We start from the raw sequence: 10,625 nt of genomic DNA, 5'->3' as shown, positions 1-10,625 counted from the left end.
AATGGGCCTTAATGGGCCTTAGTGGAAGGACCAGGAGGTGGCGCGCGCCCCTCCCAAGCCCAGTCCGAATTGGACAAGGGGTTTGGGGCGCGGCCCCTCTCTCCCTTCCTTCCCCTCTTTCCCCCTTTCCCCCCTTCTCCTAGTTGGACTAGGAAAGGAGGAAACCTACTCCAACTAGGAGTAGGAATCCTACTCCCTGGCGCGCCCCTCCTAGGGCCGGCCTCCTCCCCTTCCTCCTTTATATACGGGGGCAGGGGGAACCCCTAGACACACAAGTTGATCCACGTGATCATATTCTTAGCCGTGTGCGGTGCCCCCTTCCACTATAATCCTCGATAATATTGTAGCGGTGCTTAGGCGAAGCCCTGCGACGGTAGTACATCAAGATCGTCACCGCGCCGTCGTGCTGACGGAACTCTTCCCCGACACTTTGCTGGATCGGAGTCCGGGGATCGTCATCGAGCTGAACGTGTGCTAGAACTCGGAGGTGCCGTAGTTTCGGTGCTTGATCGGTCGGGCCGTGAAGACGTACGACTACATCAACCGCGTTGTGCTAACGCTTCCGCTGTCGGTCTACAAGGGTACGTAGATCACACTCTTCCCTCGTTGCTATGCATCACCATGATCTTGCGTGTGCATAGGAATTTTTTTGAAATTACTACGTTCCCCAACACTTTCCACTAAGGCCCAATAAGGTCCATATACCTCCCGGGGGGTTCCGATAACCTCCCGGTGATCCGGTATTGTCCCAATCTTACCCGGAACCTTTCCGGTGTCCAAATATAGTCGTCCAATATATCAATCTTTATGTCTCGACCATTTCGAGACTCCTTGTCAAGTCCGTGATCACATCCGGGACTCCGAACAACCTTCGGTACATCAAAATATATAAACTCATAATGAAACTGTCATTGTAACGTTAAGCGTGCGGACCCTACGGGTTCGAGAACAATGTAGACATGACCGAGACACGTCTCCGGTCAATAACCAATAGCGGAACCTGGATGCTCATATTGGCTCCTACATATTCTACGAAGATCTTTATCGGTCAGACCGCATAACAACATACGTTGTTCCCTTTGTCGTCGGTATGTTACTTGCCTAAGATTCGATCGTCGGTATCTCAATACCTAGTTCAATCTCGTTACTGTTGGAAATATGCCCTAGAGGCAATAATAAATTGGTTATTATTATATTTCCTTGTTCATGATAATCGTTTATTATCCATGCTAGAATTGTATTGATAGGAAACTCAGATACATGTGTGGATACATAGACAACACCATGTCCCCAGTAAGCCTCTAGTTGACTAGCTCGTTGATCAATAGATGGTTACGGTTTCCTGACCATGGACATTGGATGTAGTTGATAACGGGATCACATCATTAGGAGAATGATGTGATGGACAAGACCCAATCCTAAGCCTAGCACAAGATCGTGTAGTTCGTTTGCTAAAGCTTTTCTAATGTCAAGTATCATTTCCTTAGACCATGAGATTGTGCAACTCCCGGATACCGTAGGAGTGCTTTGGGTGTGCCAAACGTCACAACGTAACTGGGTGGCTATAAAGGTACACTACAGGTATCTCCGACAGTGTCTGTTGGGTTGGCACGAATCGAGACTGGGATTTGTCACTCCGTGTAAACGGAGAGGTATCTCTGGGCCCACTTGGTAGGACATCATCATAATGTGCACAATGTGACCAAGGAGTTGATCATGGGATGATGTGTTACCGAACGAGTAAAGAGACTTGCCGGTAACGAGATTGAACAAGGTATCGGGATACCGACGATCGAATCTCGGGAAAGTACAATACCGCTGGACAAAGGGAATTGTATACGGGATTGATTGAATCCTCGACATCGTGGTTCATCCAATGAGATTATCGTGGAACATGTGAGAGCCAACATGGGTATCCAGATCCCGCTGTTGGTTATTGGCCGGAGAGTTGTCTCGGTCATGTCTGCATGGTTCTCGAACTCGTAGGGTCTACACACTTAAGGTTCGGTGATGCTAGAGTTGTTATGGGAAATAGTATGTGGTTACCGAAGGTTGTTCGGAGTCCGGATGAGATCCCGGACATGACGAGGAGCTCCGAAATGGTCCGGAGGTGAAGATCGGTATATTGGACGAAGGGTATTGGAGTCCGGAAGTGTTCCGGGGGTATCAGGCTATGGCCAGCATGACCGAAAGGTGTTTTGGGAGCCCCGACAAGTGTGGGAGGGCCTCATGGGCCAAAGGGGAAGGGGCAAACCAGCCCACTAAGGGGTGGTGCGCCCCCCACACCCTTTCCCACGTTACTTGGGGGGTTGGGGCGCCTCCACCTGCTTGGCTTGGGGGGCAAGTCTCCCTAGGATTTTCCCTAGGGAGATCCAATCTGCCTAGCCGCCGCCCCCTAGGGGAAACCCTAGGGCGCCTCCCCCTCTCCCCTTGCCCCTATATATAGTGGAGGGGTGGGAGGGCAGCCATGACCTCTTCCCTGGCGCAGCCCTCCCTCCTCCAACTCTTCCTCCTCCTCCGTAGAGCTTGGCGAAGCCTTGCAGGAATACCACAAGCTCCACCACCACGCCGTCGTGATGCTGGAGTTCTCCCTCAACTTCTCCTCTCCCCTTGCTGGATCAAGAAGGAGGAGATGTCCCCGGGCTGTACGTGTGTTGAACGCGGAGGCGCTATCCGTTCGGTGCTAGATCGGAATCAACCGCGATCTGAATCGCTGCGAGTACGACTCTTTCATCCGCGTTCTTGCAACGCTTCCGCTTAGCGATCTACAAGGGTATGTAGATGCACTCCCCTTCCCCTCGTTGCTAGATTACTCCATAGATTGATCTTGGTGATGCGTAGAAAATTTTAAATTTCTGCTATGATCCCCAACAGTGGCATCATGAGCTAGGTCTATGCGTAGTTTCTATGCACGAGTAGAACACAAAGCAGTTGTGGGCGTCGATATTGCCAATTTGCTTGCCGTTACTAGTCTTATCTTGATTCGGCGGCATCGTGGGATGAAGCGGCCCGGACCGACCTTACACGTACGCTTACGTGAGACTGGTTCCACCGACTGACATGCACTAGTTGCATAAGGTGGCTAGCGGGTGTCTGTCTCTCCCACTTTAGTCGGATCGAATTCGATGAAAATGGTCCTTATGAAGGGTAAATAGAAATTGGCATATCACGTTGTGGTTTTGGCGTAGGTAAGAAACGTTCTTGCTAGAAACCTATAGCAGCCACGTAAAAACTTGCAACAACAATTAGAGGACGTCTAACTTGTTTTTGCAGCATATGCCTTGTGATGTGATATGGCCAAAAGGATGTGATGAATGATATATGTGATGTATGAGATTGATCATGTTCTTGTAATAGGAATCACGGCTTGCATGCCGATGAGTATGACAACCAGCAGGAGCCATAGGAGTTGTCTTAATTTATTTATGACCTGCGTGTCAACATAAACGTCATGTAATTACTTTACTTTATTGCTAAAGCGTTAGCCATAGTAGTAGAAGTAATAGATGACGAGACAACTTCAAGAAGACACGATGATGGAGATCATGATGATGGAGATCATGGTGTCATGCCGGTGACAACGATGATCATGGAGCCCCGAAGATGGAGATCATAAGGAGCAAAATGATATTGGCCATATCATGTCACTATTTGATTGCATGTGATGTTTATCATGTTTTACATCTTATTTGCTTAGAACGACGGTAGCTTAAATAAGATGATCCCTCACTAAAATTTCAAGAAAGTGTTCCCCCTAACTGTGCACCGTTGCGAAGGTTCGTTGTTTCGAAGCACCACGTGATGATCGGGTGTGATAGATTCTAACGTTCGAATACAACGGGTGTAAGCCAGATTTACACACGCAATACACTTAGGTTGACTTGACGAGCCTAGCATGTACAGACATGGCCTCGGAACACGGAAGACCGAAAGGTCGAACATGAGTCGTATAGAAGATACGATCAACATGAGATGTTCACCGTTGATGACTAGTCCGTCTCACGTGATGATCGGACACGGCCTAGTCGATTCGGATCATGTTTCACTTAGATGACTAGAGGGATGTCTATCTGAGTGGGAGTTCATTAAATAATTTGATTAGATGAACTCAATTATCATGAACATAGTCTAAATTGTCTTTGCAAATATGTTGTAGATAAATAGCTCACGTTGTAGCTCCCTGTTTCAATATGTTCCTAGAAAAATATTAAGTTGAAAGATATTGTAAGCAATGATGCGGACTAGGTCCATAGTCCAAGGAGTGTCCTCACTGCTACACAGAAGGCTTACGTCTTTGATGCACCGCTCGATGTGCAAACCCCTACAACGTCGTTTGTGGATGTTGTGAACACCTGACAGACACATCCTGATGACTATTTGATAGTTTAGTGCACCATACTTTACGGCTTAGAATCGGGATTCCAATGACGTTTTAAACGCCATAGAACATATGCGATGTTCCAAGAGCTGAAATTGGGATTTCAGGCTCATGCCCGTGTTGAGAGGTGTGAGACCTCTGACAAGTTCTTTTTGCCAACAAGATGGAGGAGAATAGCTCAGCTAGTGAGCATGTGCTTAGAATGTCTGGGTGCTACAATCACTTAAATCAAGTGGGAGTTAAACTTCCAGATAAGATAGTGATTGATAGAGTTCTCTAGCCACTATCACTAAGCTACTAGATCTTCGTGATGAACTATGACATGCAAGGGATGGAGTTGATCCCGGAGCTGTTCGCGGTGCTTAAGACCGCAAAAGTTACAAATCAAGAAGGAGAATCAAGTGTTGATGGTTTAACAAGACCACTTGTTTCAAGAAGGGCAAGGGGTAAAAGGGAAACTTCATGGATGGCGAACCAGTTGCCGCTCCAGTGAAGGAACCCAAGGTTGAACCCAAACCCGAGACTAAGTGCTTCTATTGTAAGGGGAACGGTCACTGGTAGCGGAATTACCCCAAATGCATGGTAGATAAGAAGGTTGGCAGCTTCAACAAAGTATATACGTGTTATTAATGTGTACCTCACTAGTACTCCTGGTAGCACCTGGGTATTGGATACCGGTTCAGTTGCTATTATTGGTGACTTGAAGCAAAAGCTACGGACTAAACGGAGACTGGCTAAGGGCGAGGTGACGATGTGTGTTGGAAGTGTTTCCAAAGTTGATGAGATCACCATCGCACGCTCCATCTGCCTTCGGGATTAGTATTGAACCTAGATACATGTTATCAGGTGTCTACGTTGAGCATGAATATGATTAGATCATGTTCATTGCAATACGGTCATTCATTTAAGTTAGAGAATAATGGTTATTCTGTTTTACATGAATGATACCTTTCATGGTCATGCACCCTATGTGAATTGTTCATTGAATCTCGGTCGTGGTAATACACATGTTCACGCCAAAAGATGTAGAGTTAATAATGATAGTACCACTTTCTCGTGGCATTGCCGCTTAAGTCATATTGGCGTAAGATGCATGAAGAAAATCCATGTCGATGGATGTTTGGAGTCACTTGATTTTGAATTGCTTGACACATGCGAGCCATGCCTCATGGGCAGGATGACTAAGACCCCATTTTCAGGTACAATGAAATGGGCAAGTGACTTGTTGGAGATCATGCATGCTGATGCGTGTGATCCAATGAGAATTGAAGCGTGCAGTGGATATCGCTATTTTCTCATCTTCACTGACGATTTGAGTAGATATAGGTATATCTACTTAATGAAGCACAAGTCTGAAACATTTGAAAAGTTCAAGCGATTTTAGAGTGAAGTTAAGAATCATCATAACAATAAGATCATGTTCCAACGATCTGATCAAAAGGGGATTTTCTGAGTTATGAGTTTGGCAATCACTTAAGACATTGTGGAATTGTTTCACAGTTGAAGCCACCTGGAACACCACAAGGTAATGGTGTATCCGGACGTCGTAATCGAACACTATGAGATATGGTGCGATCTATGATGTCTCTTACCAATCTACCGTTTTCATTTTGAGGTTATGCGTTAGAGACAGCTGCATTCACTTTAGATAGGACACCATCTAAGTCCGTTGAGACGACGTCGTATGAACATTGGTTTGGCAAGAAACCAAAGTTGTCGTTTCTTAATGTTTGGGGCTGCGATGCTTAAAGCTTCAGCCAGAGAAGCTCGAATCCAAAGCGGACAAACACATCTTCATAGGATACCCAAAGGTGACAGTAGGGTATACCTTCTATCTTAGATCCGAGGGCAAATTGTTTGTCACTAAGAACGGGTCCTTTCTCGAGAAGGAGTTTCTCTCGAAAGAATTGAGTGGGAGGAAGATCGAACTTGATGAGGTTGTCGAACCTTTACTTCAACCAGAGAGTGATGCAACACAGAAAGATGTTTTCTGTGGCGCCTACGTCTGTTGAAGAGGAAGTTAATGATAGTGATCATGAAGCTTCGGATCAAGTTGCTATCGAACCTCGTAGGTCGACAAGGATATGTACTACTCCTGAGTGGTACGGTAATCCTGTCTTAGATATCATGTTGTTAGACAACAATGAACCTACGAGCTATGGAGAAGCGATGGTGGGCCCGTATTCCGACAAATGGTTGGAAGCCATGAAATCCGAGATAGGATCCATGTATCAGAATAAAGTATGGACTTTGGTGGACTTGGCCGATGATCGGCAAGCCATTGAGAATAAATGGATCTTTAAGAAGAAGACGGACATGGACGGTAATGTTACCGTCTATGAAGTGCGACTTGTGGGAAAGAGTCTTTTCACAAGTTCAAGGAGTTGACTACGATGAGAATTTCTCACCCGTAGCGATGCTTAAGTCCGTCGGAATCATGTTAGCATTAGCTATATTTTTCGATTATGAAATCTGACAGATGGATGCCAAAACAAGTTTTCTTACCAGTTTCCGTAAGAAAAGTTTGTATGTGATACAATAAAAGGTTTTGTCGATCCTAAGGATGCTAAAAGGTATGCTTGCTCCAGCAATCCTTCTATGGACTAGAGCAAGCATCTCGGAGTCAGAATACATGCTTTGATGGAGTGATCAAAGCTTTTAGGTTTATACAATGTTTGCTAGAAACTTGTATTTACAAGAAAGTGAGTGGGAGCACTACAACATTTCTGATAAGTATATGTGGATGACATATTGTAAGATCCGAAATAATGTAGAATTTCTGGAAAGCATAATCGGTTGTTTGAAGAGTGTTTTTCAAAGGAAGACCTGGATAAAGCTGCTTACAAATTGGGCATCAAGATCTATAGAGATAGATCAAGACGCCTGATGATACTTTCAAAGAACGCACACCTTGACATGTTTTTGAAGAAGTTCAAAATAGATCAGTCAAAGAAGGGGTTCTTACCTGAGTTGTATGGTGTGAAGTTGAGTAAGACTCAAAGATTGACCACAGCAGAAGAAAGAGGAAGGACGAAGGTCGTCCCCTATGCTCTTGTCATAGGCTCTATACGGTATGCCATGCTGAGTACCGCACCTGATGTGTGCCTTGCCACATGTCTGGCAAGAAGGTACAAAGGTGATCTAGGACTGGATCATTAGATAGCAGTCAAAATTATCCTTAGAGGAATAAGGAAATGTTTCTCGGTTGTGGAGGTGATAAAGAGTTCGACATAAAGAGTTACGTCGATGCAAGCTTAACACCTATCCGGATAGCTCTGAGTAGAGATACCGGATACGTACAATGGAGCAATAATTTGGAATAGCTCCAAGTGGAACGTGGTAGCAGCATCTACAATATAAAGTTTTGCGAAATACATAGGGATCTGAATATGGCAAGACCCGTTGACTACAACCTCTCTCACAAGCATAACATGATCAAACCCAGAACTGTTTGAGTGTTTATCACATAGTGATGTGAACTAGATCATTGAGTCTAGTAGACTCTTGGATGTTGGTCACATGGCGATGTGACCTGTGAGTGTTAATCACATGGCGATGTGAACTAGATTATTGACTCTAGTGCAAGTGGGAGACTGTTGGAAATATGCCCTAGAGGCAATAATAAATTGGTTATTATTATATTTCCTTGTTCATGATAATCGTTTATTATCCATGCTAGAATTGTATTGATAGGAAACTCAGATACATGTGTGGATACATAGACAACACCATGTCCCTAGTAAGCCTCTAGTTGACTAGCTCGTTGATCAATAGATGGTTACGGTTTCCTGACCATGGACATTGGATGTCGTTGATAACGGGATCACATCATTAGGAGAATGATGTGATGGACAAGACCCAATCCTAAGCCTAGCACAAGATCGTGTAGTTCGTTTGCTAAAGCTTTTCTAATGTCAAGTATCATTTCCTTAGACCATGAGATTGTGCAACTCCCGGATACCGTAGGAGTGCTTTGGGTGTGCCAAACGTCACAACGTAACTGGGTGGCTATAAAGGTACACTACAGGTATCTCCGACAGTGTCTGTTGGGTTGGCACGAATCGAGACTGGGATTTGTCACTCTGTGTAAACGGAGAGGTATCTCTGGGCCCACTCGGTAGGACATCATCATAATGTGCACAATGTGACCAAGGAGTTGATCATGGGATGATGTGTTACGGAACAAGTAAAGAGACTTGCCGGTAACGAGATTGAACAAGGTATCGGGATACCGACGATCGAATCTCGGGCAAGTACAATACCGCTGGACAAAGGGAATTGTATACGGGATTGATTGAATCCTCGACGTCGTGGTTCATCCGATGAGATCATCATGGAACATGTGGGAGCCAACATGGGTATCCAGATCCCGCTGTTGGTTATTGGCCGGAGAGTTGTGTCGGTCATGTCTACATGGTTCCCGAACCCGTAGGGTCTACACACTTAAGGTTCGGTGATGCTAGAGTTGTTATGGGAAATAGTATGTGGTTACCGAAGGTTGTTTGGAGTCCCGGATGAGATCCCGGACATGACGAGGAGCTCCGGAATGGTCCGGAGGTGAAGATCGGTATATTGGACGAAGGGTATTGGAGTCCGGAAGTGTTCCGGGGGTATCAGGCTATGGCCAGCATGACCGAAAGGTGTTTCGGGAGCCCCGACAAGTGTGGGAGGGCCTCATGGGCCAAAGGGGAAGGGGCAAACCAGCCCACTAAGGGGTGGTGCGCCCCCCACACCCTTTCCCACGTTACTTGGGGGGTTGGGGCGCCTCCACCTGGCTTGGGAGGCAAGCCTCCACCTGCTTGGCTTGGGGGGCAAGTCTCCCTAGGATTTTCCCTAGGGAGATCCAATCTGCCTAGCCGCCGCCCCCTAGGGGAAACCCTAGGGCGCCTCCCCCTCTCCCCTTGCCCCTATATATAGTGGAGGGGTGGGAGGGAAGCCATGACCTCTTCCCTGGCGCAGCCCTCCCTCCTCCAACTCTTCCTCCTCCTCCGTAGAGCTTGGTGAAGCCTTGCAGGAATACCACAAGCTCCACCACCACGCCGTCGTGATGCTGGAGTTCTCCCTCAACTTCTCCTCTCCCCTTGCTGGATCAAGAAGGAGGAGACGTCCCCGGGCTGTACGTGTGTTGAACGCGGAGGCGCCGTCCGTTCGGTGCTAGATCGGAATCAACCGCGATCTGAATCACTGCGAGTACGACTCCTTCATCCACGTTCTTGCAACGCTTCCGCTTAGCGATCTACAAGGGTATGTAGATGCACTCCCCTTCCCCTCGTTGCTAGATTACTCCATAGATTGATCTTGATGATGCGTAGAAAATTTTAAATTTCTGCTACGATCCCCAACAGTTACCGGCAAGTCTCTTTACTCGTTTCGTAATACATCATCTTGCAACTAACTTATTAGTTGCATTGCTTGCAAGGCTTAAGTGATGTGTATTACCGAGAGGGCCCAGAGATACCTCTCCGACAATCGGAGCGACAAATCCTAATCTCGAAATATGCCAACCCAACATGTACCTTTGGAGACACCTTTAGAGCACCTTTATAATCACCCAGTTACGTTGTGACGTTTGGTAGCACACAAAGTGTTCCTCCGGTAAACGGGAGTTGCATAATCTCATAGTCATAGGAACATGTATAAGTCATGAAGAAAGTAACAACAACATACTAAACGATCGGGTGCTGAGCTAATGGAATGGGTCATGTCAATCACATCATTCTCCTAATGATGTGATCCCGTTAATCAAATGACAACTCATGTCTATGGTTAGGAAACATAACCATCTTCGATTAACGAGCTAGTCAAGTAGAGGCATACTAGTGACACTTTGTTTGTCTATGTATTCACACAAGTATTACGTTTCCGGTTAATACAATTCTAGCATGAATAATAAACATTTATCATGATATAAGGAAATAATTAATAACTTTATTATTTCCTCTAGGGCATATTTCCTTCATATAAAACCCGCGAGCCTCCATATTTGGTTGCTAGGGGCCTGGATATGGAGTGCGTCATTGACCAACCGCTCGAGTGGGAGGGAAATTGCAGCTCCCTCCTTGATAGAGTTCTGGACTAGGAGGTATTCATCACGTCGTCTCTCGACCAGGTGGGTCGGGCCGAGGACCGCCATGGCGGTTCACTAATGGGTCACTTCAGGTATCCCATGACGTATACAAGGAAAATTCCACCAGAGTTGATGCAGAAGGCTAGGCCTCCGGTGCATTATATAAACCGAGGCCAAGCT

The sequence above is a fragment of the Triticum urartu genome, chromosome 2A (genome assembly GCF_056163025.1).
Source record: "Triticum urartu cultivar PI428250 chromosome 2A, HENAU_Tu73, whole genome shotgun sequence".
NCBI lineage: Eukaryota > Viridiplantae > Streptophyta > Magnoliopsida > Poales > Poaceae > Triticum > Triticum urartu.
The sequence above is the reverse complement of the archived record's forward strand: the minus strand, read 5'-3'. Positions refer to the sequence as shown.